This window comes from Enhydra lutris, unplaced genomic scaffold, assembly GCF_002288905.1.
Source record: "Enhydra lutris kenyoni isolate GAN:26980312 unplaced genomic scaffold, ASM228890v2 scaffoldscaffold15, whole genome shotgun sequence".
In the NCBI taxonomy this organism is placed as follows: Eukaryota; Metazoa; Chordata; class Mammalia; order Carnivora; family Mustelidae; genus Enhydra; species Enhydra lutris.
In genome coordinates this window covers 939,057-962,856 of record NW_019154099.1, presented here as the reverse complement: position 1 = coordinate 962,856, position 23,800 = coordinate 939,057, and the positions used below count along the sequence as shown (strand labels likewise).

The window sequence follows — 23,800 nt, the reverse complement described above, 5'->3', positions numbered from 1 at the left end:
TCATTCTTCTTTTTTTTTTTTAATTAACATATATTGCAGTATTTGCTTCAGGGATACAGGTCTGTGAATCATCAGTCTTACACAATTCACAGCACTCACCATAGCACATACCCCCCACAATGTCCATCACCCAGCCACCTTATCCCTCCCCCCACCCTCCAGCAGCCCTCAGTTTGTTTCCTGAGATTAAGAGTCTCTTATGGGGGCGCCTGGGTGGCTCAGTGGGTTAAGCCGCTGCCTTCAGCTCAGGTCATGATCTCAAGATCCTGAGATCGAGTCCTGCATTGGGCTCTCTGCTCAGCAGGGAGCCTGCTTCCCTCCCTCTCTCTGCCTGCCTCTCCATCTACTTGTGATCTCTCTCTGTCAAATAAATAAATAAAATCTTAAAAAAAAAAAAAAGAGTCTCTTATGGTTTGTCCCCCTCCCTGGTCCCATCTTGTTTCATTTTTCCCTCCCTTCCCCCCACGAACCCCCACCCTGTCTCTCAAATTCCTCATATTAGAGAGATAATATGATAATTGTCTTTCTCTGATTGAGTTATTTCTCTTAGCATAATACCCTCTAGTTCCATCCACGTCATTGCAAGTGGCAAGATTTTGGTTTTTGATGGCCGCATAGTATTCCATTGCATATATATATATATATATATATATATATATATATATATATACACACACCACATCTTCTTTATCCATTCATCTGTTGATGGACATCTAGGTTCTTTCCACAAGCAACTCAGTTGGTAGAGTGTTAGACTGAAGATCTAAAGGTCCCTGGTTCAATCCCGGGTTTTGGCAGTGGTTTTAGATGCCACCATCAGTGGCATCCCCTCTCGCTGGATGGCACCAGTCTAATTACGACAGTTTCATTCTTCATTTTCCGGGATATGTGGCTGTCCAATTTTCCCAGCACCATTTGTTGAAGAGGCTGTCTTTTTTCCATTGCATATTCTTTCCTGCTTTGTCAAAGATTAGTTGAACATAGAGTTGAGGGTCCATTTCTGAGTTTTCTATTCTGTTCCATTGATCTATGTGTCTGTTTTTTTTTTGTGCCAATACCATACTGTCTTGAGGATTACACCTTTGCAATAGAGCTTGAAGTCCAGAATTGTGATGCCACCAGCTTTGGTTTTCTTTTTCAACATTCCTCTGGCTGTATCACTGGTCTTTTCTGGTTCCTTACAAATTTTAGGATTATTTGTTCCAGCTCTGTGAAAAATGTCGATGATATTCTGATAGGGATTGCACTGAATGTGTAGATTGCTCTGGGTAGCATAGACATTTTAACAATATTTGTTCTTCAAATCCATAAGCATGAAATGTTTTTCCATTTCTTTGTATCTTCCTTAATTTCTTTCATATGTGTTCTATAGTTTTCAGAGTACAGGCCCTTTACCTCTTTGGTTAGGTTTATTCCTAGGTATCTTGTGATTTTTGGTGAATTTGTAAATGGAATCGATTCCTTAATTTCTCTTTCTTGTCTCATTGTTAGCATATAGAAATGCAACTGATTTCTGTGCATTGATTTTATACCCTGCCACTGAATTCCTATATGAGTTCTAGCAGTTTTGGGGTGGAGCCTTTTGGGTTTTCCACAGAGGATCATGTCATCTCCAAAGAGTCAGAGGTAAGAATTTGACTACTTCTTTGCTGATGGGATGCCTTTTATTTCTTTTTGTTATCTGATTGCTGAGACAAATACTTCTCATACTATGTTGAACAACAGTGGTGAGGTGGACATCCCTGTCATGTTCCTAAATTCATATCTTTCAATAATTACTCTGAATGTAAATGGATTAAATGGGCCAATCAAAAGACATAGGGTATCAGATTGGATGATAAAACAAGACCTACCAATATGATGCCTATAAAAGACTCACTTTAGACCTCAAAACACCTCCAGACTGGAAGGGGTTTAAAACCATTTATCATGCTAATGGACATCAAAAGAAAGCTGGGGTAGCAATCCTTATATCACACAAATTAGATTAAGCCAAAGACTGTGATAAAAGATGAAGAGGAACAGTATATCATAATTAAAGGGGCTATCCAACAAGAAGATCTAACAACTGTAAATATTTATGCCTAATTAATAAATAATTGGGCATAATATAATAAATATTTATAATATTAATATAATTTTTATTTTATTATAATTTTGATATAATTAATATTAATATAATTAATAAAAATTAATAAGAAATTTAAAGAAACACCTTGCTAATAATACAATAATACTAGGGGACTTTAACACACCCCCCCTCACTGAAATGGACAGATCATCTAAGCAGAAGATCAAACAAGGAAACAAGGGCTTTAAATGACACACTGGACCTGATGGACTTCACAGGTATATTCAGAGCATTTCATCCTAAAGTAACAGATGCACATTCGTCTCAAGTGCACATGGAACATTCTCCAGAAGAGATCACATCCTGGGTCACAAATCAGGTCTCAACTGGTATCTAATTTTTTTATTTCCTTCTTTCTACTGGTTTTGAGTTTTCTTTGTTCTTTTTCTAGCTCCTTTAGGTGTAAAGTTAGATTATTTATTTGAGATTTTTCTTACTTCTTGAGGTAGGTGTGTATTGCTATAATATACAAATTTAAAATAGCTTTTGCTGCATCCCAAAGATTTTGGACCATTGTGTTTTCATTTTCATTTGTTTCCATGTATTTTTTTTATTTCTTCTTAGAGTACTTGGTTGACCCATTCATGTTTAACAGCATGTTATTTAAATTCCATGTATTTGTGTTACTTTCAGATTTTTTCATGTGGTTGATATCTAGTTTCATAGCATTGTGGTCAGAGAAAATACATGGTGTGACTTCAATCTTTTTTAATTTGTTGAGACTTATTTTGTAGCCTAACATGTGATCTAGTTTCAGAGAATATTTCATATGCACTTGAAAGAATGTGTATTCTGCTGTTTTGGTATGGAATGTTCTGAGTATATCTGTGATGTCCCTCTGGTCCAACTTGTCATTCAATGCCATTGTTTCCTTGTTGATTTTCTGTTTAGATGATCTGTCCATTGATGTAAGGGGGTGTTAAAGTCCACTACTATTATCATATTACCATGGATTACTTCCTTTGTATTTGTTATTAACTGCTTTGTTTTTGGGTGCTCCCATGTTGTGTGCATAAATATTTACAGTTGTCATATTTTCTTATTGGATTGTTCCCTTTATGATAATATCCTTCTTTGTTTCTTGTTAGTCGTTGTTTGGCAGTCTGTTCTGTTCAATATAAGTATTGATACCCTGGCTTTCTTTTCACATCCGTTTGCAAGATAAATGCCTATTCATCGCCTCACTTTCAATCTGCAGGTGTCTTTTTAGGTCTGAAATGAGTCTCTTGCAGGCAACATACAGAGGAGTCTTGTTTTGTTTTGTTTTTAATCCATTCTGTCACCCTATGTCTTTTGATTAGCATGTTTAGTCCATTTACATTGAAAGTAATTACTGATAGCTATGTATTTATTACCATTTTGTTACTTGTTTTATGATTGATTTTGTAGTTCTTTGTTCCTTTCTTACCTTTCTCTCCTCTCTCATGATCAGTTGGCTTTTTATTGACATATTTGGATTACTTTCTCTTTATTTTTTGCATAGCTATTACTGGTTTTTGATTTGTGGTTACCATTATGTTTGTATATAACATCATCTGCCTATAGCAGAAGTTGATGGTGGTTTAAATTTCAACGCGTTCTTTACCTCTCTCCCCCACCCCACCCCCTTTTAGGTATATGGTATCGTACTTTACATCCTTTTATTTTGTGAGTCCCTTGACTCACTTTTTACGATATACTTATTTTTACTGATTGTGTTCTTCCTGCTTTTCTTACTCTTATTTATGGTCTTTGCTTTCACTCAAACAGTTCCCTTTAACATTTTTTTTTTCCCTTTAACATTTTTTGTAGGACTGGTTTAGTGGTCATGAATTCCTTTAACTTCTTTTTTTTCTGTCATCTGCTCAGCTTGGTGACTTTCAGATACTCTGTCCTCCGGGTCACTGATTCATTCTCCTTCTTCCTTTAGTCTATTTATCCCATCTAATGTGTTTTTTTATGTCTTTGTTAAAGGTCTCACTGATGTCCTCCCCTTTTCTCAAGTCCAATGAGTATCTTTATGATCATTACCTTAAATTCTCTGTCAGGCATATTACTTAGCTTCATTTTATTTAGGTCTCTTGCTATGATTTTGTTTTCTTTCATTTGGGACATATTTCTATGTCTCCTCATTTTGTCTGACTCTGTGTCTGTTTCTGTATATTAGTAAAGTGAGCTACAACTCCCACTCCTGAAAGTAGTGGCCTGTGGTGGTCCTGTGTTGCCCTGTGGTGCAATGTCCTTTGTTCCCTAGAACCTGGTGCTTCAGGGCTCTCCCCTCTGTGTGTTGCATGTGCCCTCCTCTTGCGGCTGAGTCATTTTAATCTTCAGTCATCTGTAATGGCTCTCTTTGCCTGTTGGGGCAGGGGTTGGTCCCTGTGTTAGTGGGCCAGGCCGGGCTTTGACAGGTCAGACCAGGCATTTGCCAGAAATGCAGCAGCACCAAACTGCAGGGTGCTTTCCTTGTGATGTCCTTTGAGAAGCTTTTGTTGGTGAGTGGGGCCTATCGTCAGACCAGCTATCTGCCCTTCCACCCACTGCTGGAGCCACAGTCTGGCTGATGTGTGTGATAATCTTTCCCTCTCCCTGGGGTAAGAGTCACTTGGGAGTGGTGCTAGCCTCTATCAGGACTGCTTTCAGGCTTGCTAAGTAGCTAAGCCTGCAGCACTGCTGTGGATAGACTCCAACCAGGAGTCTATGGAAGAGGACAAATCTTCAGCATGTGCGATGGCAGGATACACAGTGTTAGGAAGGTTTGCACTGGTCTCAGGGAGGGAAACCTGCAGCACTGGGACTGAAGCAGGCCTGTCTAGAGCAGGCAGATCCATTGAAGTAAAGAAGGAAGTGTGGTGTTAGCAAGTTAGGTGGCAAGTGTTAGTGCCACACTGGTTCCTGCAGGTGGCCATTTGTTTATGTCTGGGGGTGGGGGTGGAGGGGGAAAAGGGCACCTTCCATCTCTGTTGTTTCTGGAAGAATCTCCCAGTGATCTCTGGCCCTCCAGGACAGGCTCTGAAATTAGTAAATGACTCTCACTCTCATATACCCCAGGTGTTTTTCAAACTGCTGCTTCTATGCTATATCTCCACAGGCTGTTTTTTGTGCTGTTTCCTCTTGCCCTACCAGCTCTCCCATAGCTAAGCCTGCTGATTTTTAAAATTCCAGTTTTTAAGTCTTGCTGATTGTAAGAACTCATAAAATTCAGCCCTTCTTATTTTTAAAGCCAAATGTTATGGATCTTCATCCTCCCAGCACAGGCTCACTGGTGTGATAATCAGTTTCTCCAGTTTGAGTCCATGGGTCCCTCCCTCTCATAGACCATAGAGTTCAGTTAGCTCCCCAGTATGTCTCCTACCCTTCCTACCCTCCTCAGTGTGGCCTATTCTCTACATTTATTTGTGGGGTTTCTTCTGCCAGTCTTCAGGTCATTTTCTAGGTTACTTACTGATGTGAGTGTTATCTAATTGTGAACGTGGATAAGGTGAGCTTAAGGTCCTCCTACTCTGTCAACTGTTCAGCAATAGAAAAGGGTTTTTTAAGTTTTTTTTAAATTATGTTCAGTTAGCCACTGTATAGTACATCATTAGTTTTTGATGTAGTATTCAAAGATTCTTTAGTTATATATAACACACAGTGCTCATCATAACAGGTGCCCTCCTGGATACCCATCACCCTATTACCCCTCCCCCCTCCTCCTCTCTGAAACACTGAGAAACAGCATCCATAGTCTCTCATGGCTCATCTCACTCTCTGATTTCTCCCCATTCAGATTTCCCTCTCTTCCCCTATGGTCCTCCATACTATTGCTTACGTTTCACATATGAGTGAATCCATACAATAATTGTCTTTCTCTGTTTGACTTACTTCACTTAGCATAATCTTCTCCAGTTCATTCCATGTTGATGCAAATGGTGGGTATTTATCCTTTCTGATGGCTAATAGTCCATTGTATATATGTTCCACATCTTCCGTATCCATTCATCTGCTGAAGGGCATCTCGGCTCCTTCCACAGTTTGGCTATTGTAGACATTGCTGCTATGAACTTTGAGGGGCATGTGCCCCTTCTTTTCACTACGCCTGTATCTTTGGGGTAAACACGTAGTAGAGCAATTGCTGGGTCGTAGGGAAGCCCTATTTTTAACATCTTGAAACTTCATACTGTTTTCCAGAGTGGCTGTACCAGTCTGCATTCCCACCAAGAGTGTGAGAGAGTTCCCCTTTCTCTACATCCTTGCCAACTTTAATTATTTCCTGTTTTATTAATCTTTGCCATTTTAACTGGTGTAAGGTGGTATCTCAGCATGGTTTTGATTTGTATTTCCCTGTTGCCAAATGATGTGGAGCATTTTTCATGTGTCTGTTAGTCATTTGTATGTCTCCTTTAGAGAAATGTCTATCATGTCTTCTGCCCATTTTTTGACTGGGTTATTTGTTTTTTGAGTGTTGAGTTTAAGAAGTTCTTTATAGATCTTGGATATCAGCCCTTTGTCTGTAGTGTTATTTGCAAATATCTTCTCCCATTCATTGGGTTGTCTCTTAGTTTTGTTGACTATTTCCTTTGTCGTGTAGAAGCTTTTTATCTTGATGAAATCCCCAGAAGTTCATTTTTGCTTTTGTTTCCCTTGCCCTTGGAGATGTGTTTTGAGAGAAGTTTCTGTGACCAATGTCAAAGAGGTTACTTCCTATGTTCTTCTCTAGGATTTTGATGGATTCCTGTCTCACATTGAGGTCTTTCATTCATTTTGAGTTTATCTTTGTGTGTGGTGTAAGGGAATGGTCCAGTTTCATTCTTCTATAGGTAGCTGTCCATTTTTCCCAGCACTGTTTATTGAAGAGACAGTCTTTTTTCCATTGGATATTTTTTCCTGGTTTGTCAAAGATTAGTTGACCATAGAATTGAGCGTCCATTTCTGGAGTCTTTATTCTGTTCCATTAGTGTGTGTCTGTTTTTGTGCCAATACCATGCTGTCTTGGTGATCACAGCTTTGTAATATAGTTTGAAGTCAGGCAACATGATGTCCCCAGCTTTGATTTTCTTTTTCATCCTTCCCTTGGTGATTCGGGGTCTTTTCTGGTTCCATACAAATTTTAGGGTTGTTTGATCTAGCTCCTTGAAGAATGCCAGTAGTATTTTAATAGGGATGGCATTGAAAGTGTAAATTGCTCTGAGCAGGATAGACATTTTAACAATGTTCTTTCTTCCAATCTATGATCATGGACTGTGTTTCCATCTTTTTGTGTCTTCCTCAATTTCTTTCATAAGTGTTCTATAGTTTCTAGAGTATGGATCCTTTACCTCTTTGGTTAGGTTTATTCCTAGGTATCTTATGGTTTTTGTTGCGATTGCAAATAGAATTGATCCCATAATTTCTCTTTCTACAGTTACATTGTTAGTATATAGAAAAGCACAGAATCCTGAAAATATATACTTTCAGTAGCCATAAAAATAAGTATGAGTCCCAGGCATAGAAAACATAAAGCTAGGCATAAGAGTAGATCAGGAAATTGGCCTAAAACAGCAGTCCCTGATCTGGGTTCATAATAAAATCAACTAGGAAGTTTTTCAACTGATTCCCACACCAGAGATTGTTTCAGTTGCTCTAGAGTGGGATATTTTTTTTTAAAGCTTCCCAAGTAATTCTTATGAGCCACCAGGTTAAACTGACCTATTATATTATACAGTAAATTCTGCTTTCATTTTTGTTGCTTTCAGCATGATTTTAAGACAGCCTGGGTTTTGAGGACTATTCTGTCAAATAAGTGTTTGTTTTTTTTTAAATCTGTACTGGAAAACACATGTATTCAGTGATCCTGATTGTGGTGGTTGGCGGCAGGGTGGGGGGCGGGTTGCAAAGTTGAGAATGGCCAGGAGAGGACCAACATGACCAGCAGTAGTCTGGCAATAACATATATTGCCAAGTCCACTGGGAGGTTTTGAAGATGGTTTGTAGACATGACTCCATGTTGCCTTATTTTAGGTGTGGTTCCTTGTCAGATATGGGCAACTAAGTCAGACTTGAAATACCGCTGCCTTTCAGTTTTGATAATTCATTCTTACTGATTTATGTTAGAAAGTGGTGAGGAGCACAGAGTTATCCATGAATAATGCATAATAATATCTATGACTAACACAGAATTATCCCTGAATTGGTGATTAGAGTCCAGGCCAAAAACAAAGAAGAAAAACAAAGAGAAAGAAGTACCCCACACTTTAAGTTCAGAGAAACTCCAACTGTGAGATGAGCCATTTCCCTCTTCAAAGGATCCTGGGTGCCCCAGTTCAGCAGAACTGGAATTCCTTCCACTCGCATCTCCATAGAGGAGCACTGGGGCCATGTCAGGTCAATAGGGGACAACACAGCCCCTCTGTTCCCTCCAAGATCAAGGGTCCACTAACTGCACTCCCTACCTGCCTAATGGATGATAGTCTCCTGTTTTTATCATTCTGAGCCACTGAATGGCCAAGACTTGCTGTTTCAGACCTAGTCTTGCCCTGAGGAAGGAGGCAGGAGGAAGATGACCAAGGGAGATGAACCAGAGTGCATGCAGTGTTTTTGGCTTTGGTGAGGGGCTAGTAAAGTTGGATAATTGGTTTAAAAGTCTATATGAAATGCTTTTTTGACAGGATTCAACAAAGCAGAACCATAGGCCAAATCTGGCCTGCTACCTATTTTTGTAAATAAACTTTTATTATAACATATACATACAGCGTTTGAACCCCAAATCAGCCATCTCTTCCTCTTTGATCGTGGTGTATGACTCTTTCAAGTATTGTTGAAATCAGTTTTGAGGAATATTTTATCCATGTTCATCAGGAATACTGGTCTATGATTTTCTTTTCTTCTAGTGCCCTTATCTGATTTAGTATCAGGTTAATACTGGCCTCATAAAATGAGTTTGGAAGTGTTCCCTCCTCTCCTCTTTTCTGAAAGAGTTTAAGTCTTCCTCAAATGTTCTGTAGAGTTTACTAGTGAAGCCATCTGGTTCCAGACTTTTTTATTTGAATCACTAATCAAAAATCTCTAGTCTCCTTGCCAGTAATTTCCTCATGATTCAATCATGGTAGATTGGATATTTCTAGTAATATATCCATTTTAACACCTCTTCTTTCATTTGTTTTGAGTTCTTTCTGTGGTGAGTCTAGCCAAAGGTTTGTCAATTTTATTTATCTTACAAAAACTACTCTTGGTTTCATTGATTTTTCCTATTAACTTCTCAGTCACTGTTTCATTTATTTCTGCCCTGATCTTTCTTTCCTTCTGCTTTTGGTGTTAGCTTGTTGTTTTTCCAGTTCTTGAGGTTAGAGGGACATTGGTTGAGATCTTTTTCATTTCTTGATGTGGGCATTTATGGCTCTGAACTTTTAGTAGAGCTCTTGCTGCATCCTAGAAGTTTTGCTATGTTGTAGTTCCATTTTCAGTTGTCTTCATATATATATATATTTTTTACTTCCCTTTTGGTTTCTTTTTTGACCAATTGGTTTTTCATGTGTATGTTAATCTCCACAATTGTGAATTTTCCATCTTCCCTCCTATTACTATTTTCTAGTTTTATACCATTATGGTCAGAAAAGATACTTGGTATCATTTACTCTTAAATTTGCTAAGTTATTTTTTGTGATCTATCCTAAAGAATGTTTTGTGTGCACTTGAGAAGAATATGTATTCTGCTGCTGTTGGGTAGAATGTTCTCTATATGTCTATTATGTCTGGTCTAAGGGAAATGGGTTTGATAACCAACTTTGATTTGGTTATCAAATCCATTTCCCTATTGATTTTTTGTCTGGGTGATCTATTGTTGAAGTAGCATAGTGAAGTCCTCCACTATTATTGCATTGCTGTCTATTTCTCCCTTCAGATCTGTTAACAATTGGGTTTTTTAGGTGCTCCCATATTGGGTGCATAGATAGTTAGAATTGTATATCTTCCTGATAATTGACCTCTTTATCATTATGTAATTACATTCTTTGTCTCTTGTTATAATTTTTGACATAATGTTTATTTTGTCTCATTTAATTACCTCTGCTCTCTTTTGGTTTCCATTTGCTTGCAATGTCTTTTTCCATCCCTTTACATTCAGCCTGTGAGTGTCCTTACTGCTTAAGTGAATCCTATGTAGACAGCATACAGATGGGTCTTTCCCTCCCGCCCCATTCAGCCAGTCTGTGTCCCTTAATTGGAGAATATTGTCCTTTTAAAATAATTATTGATAAATAAGGATGTGCTATAGCCATTTTGTTAATTGCTTTCTGATTGTCTTATAGTTCCTTTCTTGCTGTCATTTTTTGTAGTGCTTTGCTCTAGTTCTTTCTCATCATTTGTGTATCTGAGTTTTTTTTTATCTTTGAGCACTTTGAATGTCACCCCACTCTCTCCTCACTTGTAAGGTTTCTGCCGAAAGCCTTGTTGGGATTTCTTTGTATGTAATGGTTTTCTTTCCTCTTGCTGGTTTAAAATTTCTTTGTCTTTGATTTTTCAGAGGTTGATTATAAGGTGTCTTGGTGAAAATTGATCTTCGAGCTTCCTGTGCCTGGATGACCATTTGCCTCCCCAGTTTGGGGGAGTTTCAGCCATTTAAGTTTCCTTTTCCTTTCTCCCTCTCTTATCCTTATTTTGGAAGTCCCCAAAAGATATTTTTTTTATCATGCTCCACAGTTCAAGTAGGATTTCTTCACGCTTTTTCATTCTAATTTCAAAAATGGGATTTTTTCTTAAGTTGATACTAATTATTTCAGTCAGCTGCTTCTAAGACCTGTTCATTGAAGTATGATAAGGAATATATATCTCTTCTGAAATTCCTTAAATCAGTGACACTTTATCAAATTGTAACAACCCTTTGTTAATGCAAAAATCAGTTCAGTCTACCCTTTTATTTTATAGCCAATGGTATAGTAATGCATAAGTCATACTGAAAAATAATCAGGGAAAAACATAGAACTTAGGGAAGAATTTAAATTGGGCATGATATGCTCCTTTCATGAATTGTTTTTTAGATTTATAGATTCTCTCATTAAAGTTATTCCTCAGATCTATGACCTTGTCCGTTGATCCTCAAATGGATAGCTTTTTAAATATACATCAGGTCAATCAGAACTAACAGTTCCAGGTGGTCATAGTCCCTTTCTATCTAGCATCTTCTGTGATACTTACCCCGCTTTCCCAAGACCTGATACTGATATTGAACAAGGTGGTCCCTAAGGCATTTCTTGACTTGAAAATTTTCTTTTTACCATAGATGTTGCTGCCACTTTCTCAAAATATCACAGTCCTCATGATTTTTTTCCTATAAAAACCATTTGTGGTTTACAGATATTTGTACATACTTAATATTCCCTTGATAATAAGCACTTTTAGAAGAGATGTATTTTTACCTGACATGTATTTTTGTATTCCTTCATTCAGTAGGAATTTGTTGTGTGCTTGTATGTGCCAATATGAACATTTGGGCAGGAATTAGAAGTCATTCAGCCAGGGTGCTAAAAGCCTTACACCAGCAAGTAAAGATTTTGCAGTTAACCCAGTTCCTCTAACTATTCAATGTACATTTCTGCAAAATGTCTATGTTTTGGTAATCTTTAAGATCAGGTTCATGAAAGGACAAATAGTGGCTTTATTAGATACAAGCTTAGTTCTCTCTCTTATATGGCAGCCCATAGTCCTCAGGGTTCCAAGTTTTTTTCTGTTTGGCACCCCCCCCCCGTGATTTAGAATAGCCGCTAGATGGGTAGCAACAATTTCTTAAAATGCAGCACAGTAAGTACCAGCCTTAAAAGATGAATGATGATATTTGTAATGTATACATATCGAATCCAGAATATATATATATATATATATATATATATATATATATAGGCATTTCACTAAAGAGGATATCCAAGTGGCCATTAAAAATATAAGAAGAATAAAAATATAAGAAGATACTCAATATAATCAGTCATCTGGGAAATGCCAATTTCCCACCACCCATCATTACCCACCAGAATCACAAAAATTTTAAAGAACAGTAAAGCCAAATGTTAATGGGGATGTGAAGCAACTAAAACTCCTGGTAGAATTATACATTGTATAATTGTATATCAATTATACATTGATATAATCTTATAAAGCTTAAAAAAAACTTGCCTTGTGCCCCAGCAATTCCACACTTAGATATACGCCCAAGAGAAGTGAGTGCACATTGTTCACAAAGGAGGGCAGGTGGCCAGATGAGGGTTCACAGCATCGCCTTGAGTTTGGTCTCTGAAGATAGGCAGGTGGTCTCTAAGCAGATAAGCATTTAGAAGAACATGAAGTCATGGAGATATAAGCCAACCTGATGTGTTGGGGGAAAATGTCAGTTCCAAACAGCTGGACCACATAGATGACAATTCCAGAAAGATACAAGGCTGAAGGAGTAGAGTATTGCAGAGCTTGCTAATGGGTCTGTTCTGCTGGGGGATGTGGTCAGATTTGTACTTATCAAGATTGTTCAGATCGGTGCATTGGAGTAAAGTTAGGGAGGCTATGTAACAGTTAGCAGGAGGTCAGATGGATGTTTATCAGTTTGCTGCCATTTTGCCAGTTCTGGAGAATAAGTACTTTTCTTATATTCTGCATTATCCTGGTGTGTCATTCTATAAGAAATGAACAGATGAGTGGTTAAGCAAATCTGTGCTTAAACCATTCTGACAATTTTCAAGTGTCCTATCTAGAAATGTCACTCTTTTCACCAAATGTACACAGGTTTTACCTTACTATGCAACTTGCATTTTTCCTCTAAATTGTCCTTATTTCTAAGGACCATAAAAAAAAATGGACTTTCAGTTTGAGATGGTGACATAGGAGTATCCCAAATTCACCTCCTTCCATGGACACACTGAATCTACAGCTACATATTTAAAAAAAAAATAAAATTATTCTGCAGGAAACCCAAAAACATCCACATCAAAGTGGGGTGGGGGGTTGATCCATGATGGCAATGTAGGAAGACCCTGAAATCACCTTCCTCTATGGGCACACCAAATCTGCACTATTTATGAAGCAGTTCCTTCTGAACAACTGAAGACTGGATGAACAGCTTCTGTACAAAAAAGGCCGAGAACATCAAGAGAGATGGAGGTATGACAGGAACCCCTACCCTTGATAATGTACTACCTCTCCCACTTGAGTTCACAAAGAGGCTATGTCCAAGGGCACAGGAAGAAAAAAGACTACAGATTAGCAGAGCAACTAGAATATAAAGGAACAAGCCCTAGACACCAGCCAGAAGGTGGGGGAGCTGCCGGAACTCTCTGGGTCTAAGAAGTGGACAAGCACTATGGTTTAAATTCCCCACCCCCAAGCTTGACAGTATGGGTAGAAACAGGGTTCAGGTGCCCCAGACAGCCTGCTACCTCAGTGACCTCCAGGCCCCTAACCCACACCTAGCTGTCCCACCAAGATGGCATCAGTACAGTGCTGCTTACACCAGGATACCCCTGCGCAGCACTTACTACATCTCCAGTCATTGCAGGAAGGTAGCACAAGCAACCTGGAATACCCCAGACTCATACCACTTCAGCTTCAGATGGCTTACTAAGGTACCCCCAGCACAGAGTGCTCTGGAACGTGCTCACAGAGTGCTCATGCTTGCCTCAGTTCTAGCCACACTGCCAGAGCACCCCAGGATCCCCCAGCCTGTACCATGTCTCAGATCCAGAGCAGGGACCCTACCGGGTACCCTCCAAGTGGAGAGCCTCAGGACATCTTGGTTTGCACCCACTTCACCCCCACAGCCCCATCACAGAGCACCCTGGGAACCCAATCCACACAAGCCACAGCTCCAGCCAAAGTTACCAGGCCCACACAGTCTACACAGGGAATGACCATACACAAGACCATTCCTTCAAGTTTTGAAGTAGCTGTCCTACCTAATTCATGAAAACAGATCCAGCAAGTCAAGCAATATGAGGAGACTGAAGAACAGGTTTCAAATTAAAAAAAAAAAAAAAAAAAAGAATCTCGGAAAAGGAAATGAAATGGAGGTAAGCAATATGCCTCATAAAGAGTTTAAAGTACCTACTTGTGATCTCTGTCTGTCAAATAAATAAAAATAAAATCTTAAAAAGTTTAGTGATACATGAAGATGCTTGCAGGACTGGAGGGAGAAGGGGAAGAACTCATTGAGAACTTCAACAAAGAGATTGAAACCGAGTTGAAGAATACAATAACTGAAAAAAAAATACAATAACTGAAAGAAAAATACACTGGAGGAAATCAATAGTAGATTAGCAGATGCAGAAGAGTGGGAATGGATTAGTGATCTGGAAGGGTAGCAGAAAGCACCCAAGCTGAACACCAAAAAGAGAATTTTAAAAAGTATAGATAGATTAAGGGATTTCTTGGACGTCAAGCAAACAAACATTCAATTTATAGGGGGTCCTAGAAGATTAAGAGAGAAAGGTGTAGAAAACTTATCTGAAGAAATAAAAGAGATGAACAAGATGAACCCAAAGTGTTCCACGCCATGACACATAATAATAAAAATGCCGAAAGTTAAAGAGTTGCAAGAAAGAAGCAAAAGGGAGACCCCATAAGGCCATTAGCTGACTCTTCAGCAGAAACTGAATGTATCATGTTATTCCCTTCTGGCTTGCAAAGTGCTGAAAGGATAAAAACGTACAACCAAAAATATTCTACCTGGCATAGTTATCATTGTGAACTGGAGAGAGCACGAGTTTCCCAGATTAACAAAAGTTAAAGGAGTTTATCACTACTAAACAAGCCTTAATATGTTAACGGGACTTCTTTAAGTGGAAAAGGAAAGGCCACAATTAGAAGGAAAGTATAAAATATGACAACATATACATAAAAAAGGGAGGAGAGAGTAAAAAATTTCTTTTAGAATGTGCTCAAACTTAAGGGACCATCCACTTGATATAGACTAGTGTATACTTAGGATAATATATATGAAGCTCACAGTAACCATAAATCAAAAGCCTATAATACATACACACACAAACACATACACAAGAGAAACCCAATCATAACACTGTAGGAAGTCACCAATCACAAGGAAAGAAACCAAGAGGAGAAAGGAGCAGAGAAAGACGACAAAAACAACCAGAAGACAATGAAAATGGTAATAACATACATATCAGTAATTACTTTAAATGAATGGTCTCAATGCTCCAATCAAAAAACATAGGGTGAAAGAATAGATTAAAACAAAAAAAGACCCATCTGTAGGCTGCCTACAAGAGACTCATTTCAGATCTACAGCCACCTAAAGACTGAAAGTGAAAGGATGGAAAAAGATATTCCATTCGAACAGCAGCAAAGAAACCAGGGTAGCAATGCTTGTATCGGATATAATAGACATTAAAACAAGGCCAGTGGTGTGCCACGGCCCCGAGGAGCCGTTGAGGGGTCAGGGCTGAGGCCTGCTCTTATGGGAGCCGACGCTGCTGCTGTCCTCCCGCCCGCCCGTCCATTCTACCTCCCGGCAGACATCATATTGGCGCTCATCTCCCACCTGCTGGACTGGTTTCGCTCGCTCTTCTGGAAGGAGGAGATGGCACTGACGCTGGTGGGGCTGCAGTACTCGGGCAAGACCATCTTCTTCCATGTCAGCGCATCAGGTCAGTTCAGTGAGGATAGGATACCCACAGTGGGCTTTAACATGAGGAAAGTAACTAAAGATAACATCACAAGAAAGATTTGGGACATAGGAGGACAACTCCAATTCCAGAGCATGTGGGAACAGTACTGCAGGGGAGTCAATGCCATTGTTTACATGATAGATGCTGCTGATTGTGAAAAGATAGAAGACTCTCGAAATGAACTACATAATCTTCTAGATAAGCCACAGTTACAAGGAATTCCAGTGCTAGTACTTGGAAGCAAGAGAGAGCTTCCTAAGGCCTTGGATGAGAAACAGCAAACTGAAAAAATGAACCTGTTATTCAGTATAGAGGAATTTGCTGCTATTCAATTTCTTGCAAAGAAAAGGAAAACATAGATATCACACTTCAGTGGCTTATTCAACATTGAAAATCTAGAAGAAGCTGAAGCATCTCCTGAAGTCTTCCAGTACTTCCTGGCTGTAATCCTAGAATTACTGTCCGTTCCCCTGAAGTACTTCCCAGAATACAGTCCTTCCTAAACCCAAGAAATTGCCTTTTCCAGAGTTTCTCTTGTGCACTGCTGAAGATGTGTATCCCTAATCCTTCATAAAGAATCAGCTAGAGTTGTCATGATAAAGTCACCACACACACAAAAGCTTCTTATACATACTTGTATTAAACAGTGTATAGAGCCTTTTTTTAAAAAAAAAACAAAAACACTTGACCATCTTAAATCAAGAAAATTGCATATTTCTGTTCTGGTCTTTCTGGGCCAGATTTATATTAGTTTTCAGTAAATGTCTATGATAATTCATTGTAGAATCCATTCGCTTAATACTGATACTGACTTGATAACAACATGAAGTTTCTAGTGCCACACATTACTTAGAAAACCTTTAGCTTGACTCATGTGGGATATAAACATAAAGTTTACATATCTCACAAATGCATGTGAAATGTATAATCACACCTTAGGAATTTAAAAAAAAAAATGGTCTGCAAAGCATGACCTGAGGCACCAGATCAGTGTTGTTATCGTTTTTTACACTGGTGAGATCATATATGAATTCTTAAAACGTCTGCTTTCTGAGAATTCTTCATCACAGATAGCAGTTGGGGATATGAGAGGAACTAAGGCATGCTGTTGTGTATCTGTCCAGATCATTAGTTCTCTACTTTTTCTTCTTTTTCTTTTTCTCTTTTTTGGTGGGGGGGGGGATCAACATACTTTTTTAAAGGGTTGGGAATTGAAGATTTTCTTAAAGGCTTTCATGGATTTAGAGCATTCCAGCCAATGTAATAAAATGGGTTAAGAATGTCAAAAAACAGGGGCGCCTGGGTGGCTCAGTGGGTTAAGCCGCTGCCTTCGGCTCAGGTCATGATCTCGGAGTCCTGGGATCGAGCCCCGCATCGGGCTCTCTGCTCAGCAGGGAGCCTGCTTCCTCCTCTCTCTCTGCCTGCCTCTCTGCCTGCTTGTGATCTCTCTGTCAAATAAATAAATAAAATCTAAAAAAAAAAAAAAAAAAAAGAATGTCAAAAAACAAACACTGTAACAAAAGATAAAGAAGGTCATTACATAATTATAAAGGGACCAATTTCAACAAGAGGATATAACAATTATAAATATCTATGTAGCCAACACTGGAGTACCTAAATATATAAAGTATCTTTTAACAGACATAAAGAGAAGATCTGACAGAAATACAATAATAGTAGGGACTTTACCACTCCACGTATATCAGTGGATTGATCATGCAGGCAGAAAATAAGGAAACAACGCCTTTGAATAACACATTAGACCAAATGGACTTAACAGATATACACAGAACACCACATCTAAAAACAGTAGAGTAACATTCAAGTGCACATGGAACATTCTCCAGGATCATATTCTAAGCCACAAAACAAGTTTCAATAAATCAATGAAAACATGCTGTCAGGCATCTTTTTCAGCGATAATAGTATGAAAAAAGAAATCAATCACAAGAATTGAGAAAAAAAAAAACAAACCTGGAGGGGTGCTTGGGTGGCTTAGTCAGTTAAGTGTCTGCCTTCAGCTCAGGTTGTGATCTCAAAGTCCTGCATCAGGCTCCCTGCTCAGCAGGGAGTCTGCTTTTCCCTCTCCTTCTGCCTCTCCCCCAACTTGAGTGCTTGCAATCTATCTCTCAAATAAATAAAATCTTTAAAAAAGGAAGCTGGGAAAAAACACAAACATGTGGAAGTTAAACAGCATGCTACTGAACAACCAATGAATGGGTCAATGAAGAAATCAAAAAGGAAGTCAAAAAATACATGAAAACACAATGCTATAAAATCTTTGGGACACAGTGATGGCATGTCTAAGAGAGAAATATATAGTAATACAAGCCTACCTCAAGAAATAAGAAAAATCTAATCAAAAACTAATGATGTACTATATGTTGGCTAATTGAACATAATAGAAAAAATATCTCAAACTATAACTTTACAACCAAGGGAAGAAGAAAAACAACAAACCCCAAGGTTAGTAGAAAGAATGAAATTATAAAGACTATAGCAGAAATAAGTGAAATAGGAACTGAAAGAAAAAAAAAAAAATAGAAAAGATCAATGAAACCAAGAGCTGGTTCCTTAAAATGTAAATAAAGTAAGCCTTTAGCCAGACTCAAAAGAAAAAAAAATGAAAGGTCCCAAATAAAATCAGAAACAAAAGAGAAGTAAAAATCAACACCACAGGAGTGCCTGCATGGTTCAGCGGGCTAAAGCCTCTGCTTTCAGCTCAGGTCATGATCTCAGGGTCCTGGGATGGAGTCCCACATAAGGCTCTCTGCTCAGCCGGGAGCCTGCTTCCCCCTCTCTCTCTGCCTGCCTCTCTGCCTGCTTGTGATCTCTGTCAAATAAATAAATAAATAAAATCTTTAAAAAAGAAAATCAACACCACAGAAATACAAAAGGTTATACGAGACTACCACAAAAAAAAAAAAAAAAAAAAAAAAAAAAAAGGCATGCCAACAAACTGGGAGACAACCCAGGAGAAATAGTAGGTTTCCAGAAATTTATCTACGTTCCAAAACTGAATTAGGTAAAATCAGCAAATCTGAAAAGACCAATTAATAGTAACAAATTAAATTGTTGATGAAAAAACTCCCAACAAACAAAAGTCTAGTACCAGATGGATTCACCCGTGAATCTACCAAATCTACCAAACACTTAAAGAAGAGTTAATTAGAATAAACTTACTAACTTAAGGAGTTAATAAGAATAAACTTGTCCAAGGAGGTGAAATTCCTATACTCTAAAAACTATAAAACATTGATCGAAAGTAGTTGAAGATGACATGAACAAATGGAAAGACATTCCATGCTGCTGGATTGGAAGAATATTGTTAAAATGTCTGTACTACCCAAAGTAATCTACAGATTCAATGCAATCCCACCCAAATACCAACATTTTTCACAGAACCAGAAGAAATGATCCTAAAATTTGTATGGAACCACAAAAGACCCTCAATAGCCAAAGCAATCTTGAGAAGGAACAAAGCTAAAGCTATCACAATCCTTGATTTCAAGATCTACTACAAAGCTATAGCAATCAAAACAGGATGGTACTGGAAACAAAAACTGACACACAGATCAATGGAACAGAATAGAGAGCCTAGAAATAAGCCCATGCATATATGGTCAATTGATCTCAAGCAGAAAGGCAAGAATATACAACAGGGGAAAGACAGTCTCTTCAACAAATGGTGCTGGGAAGACTAGACAGCTACATGTAAAAGAATGAAACTGGACCACTTTTTTACCATAAACAAAAATAGATTATGAAGCTAAATGTGAGGAGACACCAGGTGGCTCAGCTGGTTGAGCATCTGACTCTTGATTTTGGTTCAGGTCACGATCTCAAGATAGTGGGATTAGCCCCATTCTGGGTGTGGGGGGCGTGGGCATGCTCAGCAGGGAGTCTGCTTGAGATTCTCTCCTTCTGCCCCTCACCCTGCTCATTGGTTCTCTCTCTCTCTCCCCCTCTCTAACTCTAAAAAAACAAATCTTTTTTTTTTTTTTTTTAAGGAACCTAATAACTGTATGAGACCTGAAACCATAAAACTTCTAGAAGAAAACACAGGCAGTAATCTCTTGAACATGGCCATGCCTTAGCAACATTTTTCTAGGTATGGCTCCTATAGGGCAAGGGCGACAAAAGCAAAAATAAACTATTGGGACTATACCAAAAAATAACAGCTTTTGCACAGCAAATGAAACTAGGAACAAAATGAAAAGGCAACCTACTGAATGAGAGAACATATTTGCAAATGATATATCTGATAGGGAGTTAATATCCAAAAATACATGAAGAACTTACACAACTCAACATCAAAAAATAATAATAATCTAACTTAAAAATGGGCAGAGAATCTGAATAGAAACGTCTCCAAAGAAAACAAAGATGGCCAATAGATACATGAAAAGATGCTCAACATCACTCATCATCAAGGAAATGTAAATCAAAACCACAAGGAGATATCAACACCTATCAGAATGGCTAGTATCAAAAAGATAAGTAAGTGTTGGCAAGAATATAGAGAAAAAGGAACCCTTGTGAACTCTTGCTGGGAATTCAAATCGGTACAGACACTGTGGAAAACAGTATGGAAGTGCCTCAAAAAAATTAAAAACAAATACCATATGATCCAGTAATTCCACTACTATTTAGCCAAAGAAAACAAAAACACAAATTCAAAAAGATGTAATACCCCTATATTTAGTGTAGCATTAGCCAAGATATAGAAGCAACCCAAGTGTCCATTGAGAGATGAATGGATTGAGGCGTGTGTGTTTACACACAAACATACATACACACAATGGAATATTAGCCATAAGAAGGGATAAGATATTGCCATTTGCAACAACATGGATAGATCTAGGAGGCATTATGCTAAGTGAAATAAAAGGAAGAAAAACCAGAAACAAACACGTTAGTACAGAGAACAAATTGATGGTTGCCAGAGGAAAAGCGAGTGGGAGGTACAGGCTTCCTGTTACAGAATGAGTAAGTCATGTGGATGAAAGGTACAGCATAGGGAAAAGAGTCAGTGTGGTTGTAATAGTGTTGGATGGTGACATATGGTAGCCACGTTTGTGGTGACCACAGCATAACATTTAGACTTGTTGAATCACTATATTGTACACCTGTAACTAATGAAACATTGTGTGTCAACTATACTTCAATTAAGAAAAAAAAAAAAAATGGTAGGATAGGCTGAGACAGTCTCACAATGAAACTCGGTCCTGGCAAAGTAACCCACCATCAAGAGGGATCTCACAAGTCGGATCTCTCCCTGGGGAGTAAGGGATTTAACTCCTCTTGTAGTGCTGCAGCTTTTTAAAGTCTGTACCTGAGAAATGAGTCCCCAAAACACCTAGCTTTGAAAACCCACTGGGGCTCCTGTCCAGAAGACCCACAAGGCTATCAGAACCTGAGAAATAGTTTTTTTGTTTTGTTTTGTTTGTTTGTTTTTTAGAAATAGTTCTTAAAGGGTTATCCAGAATTACCCACCCTCAGGGCCTAGCACAGAGACAGTGAACTAAAAAGCACCAAGTCTTCTTTTAAAAAAACAAAACAAAACAACCACACCCTGTTTGCCTATCTTAAAGCTTCACCTAAGGGCTGGCACATCTAATTTAACACATATCCAGGGACCTACTGAAATGCTTTACGAAACAGTTGCCTGTGGGTGCTATTTTTGTGCTCTTCCCTCTGCCTCATTCCGGGTCACCAGTATCTCCCAGAAAGGAGTTTGTGCATTTGTCTTGTGCCCTGTTTTTGCAGCTGTCCTCCACGGGAAGCTGCTTGGCTCTGCTGGCCAGCAGGCCTGAACCTTTACAGGCTCCAGAGGACTATAACAAATTGCAAAGGAGTTCTTAACCAACTATACCACAGGGCAAAGAGGTATCAGACTGAAATTCCCACTCTCTCTATAAAAGCAGGTTATTACTGTATCTTTATAGCTGTGGCCTATGGGGTATGCTTTTATTTCAATACTTGTATGGGAGCTGACTATAATCCTCTCCAGAGACTGGGAAGGCTGGTGGCACCATCCTTATGCTCTCCATCTTCATGCTTTTCCTCCTCCTAGCCCCAGGTTGCAAGAAAGGAACTGCTTATATACTTTTTTTGGTGTCCCACCTCTTGTGTCTGCCACCCTGAGAAAACATTCCTTGATAGCTTGACCCTGGTATCCAGCAGGGCTTGTGTTCACGGAGTCAATGGGATGGTAGCAAACAAAGAAATGCTTCTTAATTGGCTATCATCCCAGGGCGGGCTGGGGCTTGGTGTAGAGAAAGCAGACAACACCTGTCTCCCAGTCTTCCCCTGAAAGAGTTATATTTGCATATTTTAAACTCTGCTGCCTGAGGGTCTTGCTTTCAATCAGCCTGAATCTAGGCTCTGATTGAGATCCTCCCTTTGGGACACTCACAAGTCTTAGAGCACCCTCAATTATTTGAAGCCACTAGGAATAAAATAGACTGCTGGGACAAACGCAAAGCTCCGAGATACAGTGAAAAGCCAGAGCAAGACTGAATAATAATTTCATCTCCCGCATGATCCCGCTCCTTCAGGCTGGGAGATTTGGCTTTTTTTTTCTAATGCATAGCAACCAACACAGAGAATGAAAGAAAATGCAGAAACAAAGGAACATGTTCCAAATGAAAGAACAAGTAAAATCTCAGAAAAAGACCTTAATGAAATAGAGGTAAGGAATTTACCTAATAAAGATGCTCACTAAGCTCAGGAGAAAATGGACAAAGTGAGAATTTCAACAAAAAGAAAATATAAGTACCATATATTAAGTCATAGAGCAGAAGAAATAGTAATTGAACTGAAAAATGCACTGGAGGGGTTCAACAACAGACTAGATAAGCAGAAAAAAGGATCAGTAAACTCCAAGACAAGGCATCAGAACTCCTCCAATAAGACCAGCAAAAAGCAAAAAAGAACAAGAGCGAAGAGAGCTTTGGGAACTTATGGGACAACAGCAAGCAGACTAACATTCACATTATAAGGGTCCCCAGAAGGAGAAGAGAGAGAGAGAAAAAGTAGGAAACTTATTTGACAAAGTAATGGATGAAAACTCTCCTAACCTAGGGAAGGAAACAGACCTGCAGATCCAAGAAGTCCAGAGAGTTTCGAAAGGACGATACACCATGATTGAGTAGGATTTATTCCAGGGATGCGAAGATGGTTCAACATCCACCTATCAGGGTTACACACTATATTATCAAAGGATGGATAAACACTATATGATCATTTAAATTGATGCAGAAAAAAATTCAACATTTGAATTTGACGAAATTCAACATGTACAATAAAAATTCTGGATAGGTTGGATATAGAAGAAACATACCTCCACATAATAAAGGGCATATATAATGGGCCCACAACTAACATCATACACAGTTGTGAAAAAGCAGAAAACTTTTCCTCTAAGACCAGAAACAAGACAAAGATTCCCACCTTACTGCTTTTATTTGACATAATACTGCAAGTCTTAGAGCTATTAGGCAAGAAAAAGAAAGAAAAGGCACCCAAATTGGAAAGGAAGAAGTAAAACTGTCATTAATGGCAGACGACATGACACTATATAGAGAAAACCCTTAAGCCTATACTAAAATAAAACAAACCCAAAAAAACTGTCAAAACTGGTAAATGAATTCAGTAATGTTGCAGAATATAATATCAATATATAAAAACGTGTTGCATTTCTATACACCAATAACCATAAGTGAAATTAAGAAAACAATCCTATTTCTAATTTTACCAAAAGAATAAAATACCTAAGAATGAATTTAACCAAGGTGAAAGGCCATACATGGAAAACTATAAGACACTGATGAAGGAAACACAAGAAGATACAAATAATGGAGAGATATTCCATGCTGATGGATTAGAAGGATCAATATTGTAAAAATGTCCATACAATCTAAAACAATCTATATATTCAATGCAATCCTTATTAATATCAGTGGTATTTTTTATAGACCTAGAATAATCCCAAGGTTGATATGCAAACACAAAAAAATTCTGAAGAGCCAAAGCAATCTTAATTTTTTTAATTTTTTTATTTTTTTACTGT

The 23,800-nt window shown here is 38.4% G+C and overlaps 1 protein-coding gene and 1 pseudogene across 1 annotated transcript in view; both read left to right on the top strand.

Moving 5' to 3' along the window:
* Positions 1-23,800, top strand: part of LOC111147103 (family with sequence similarity 124 member A) — a 102,026-nt gene that overhangs the window by 70,830 nt on the left and 7,396 nt on the right. The window lies entirely within an intron of this gene.
* Positions 15,516-16,135, top strand: LOC111147006 (annotated as a pseudogene).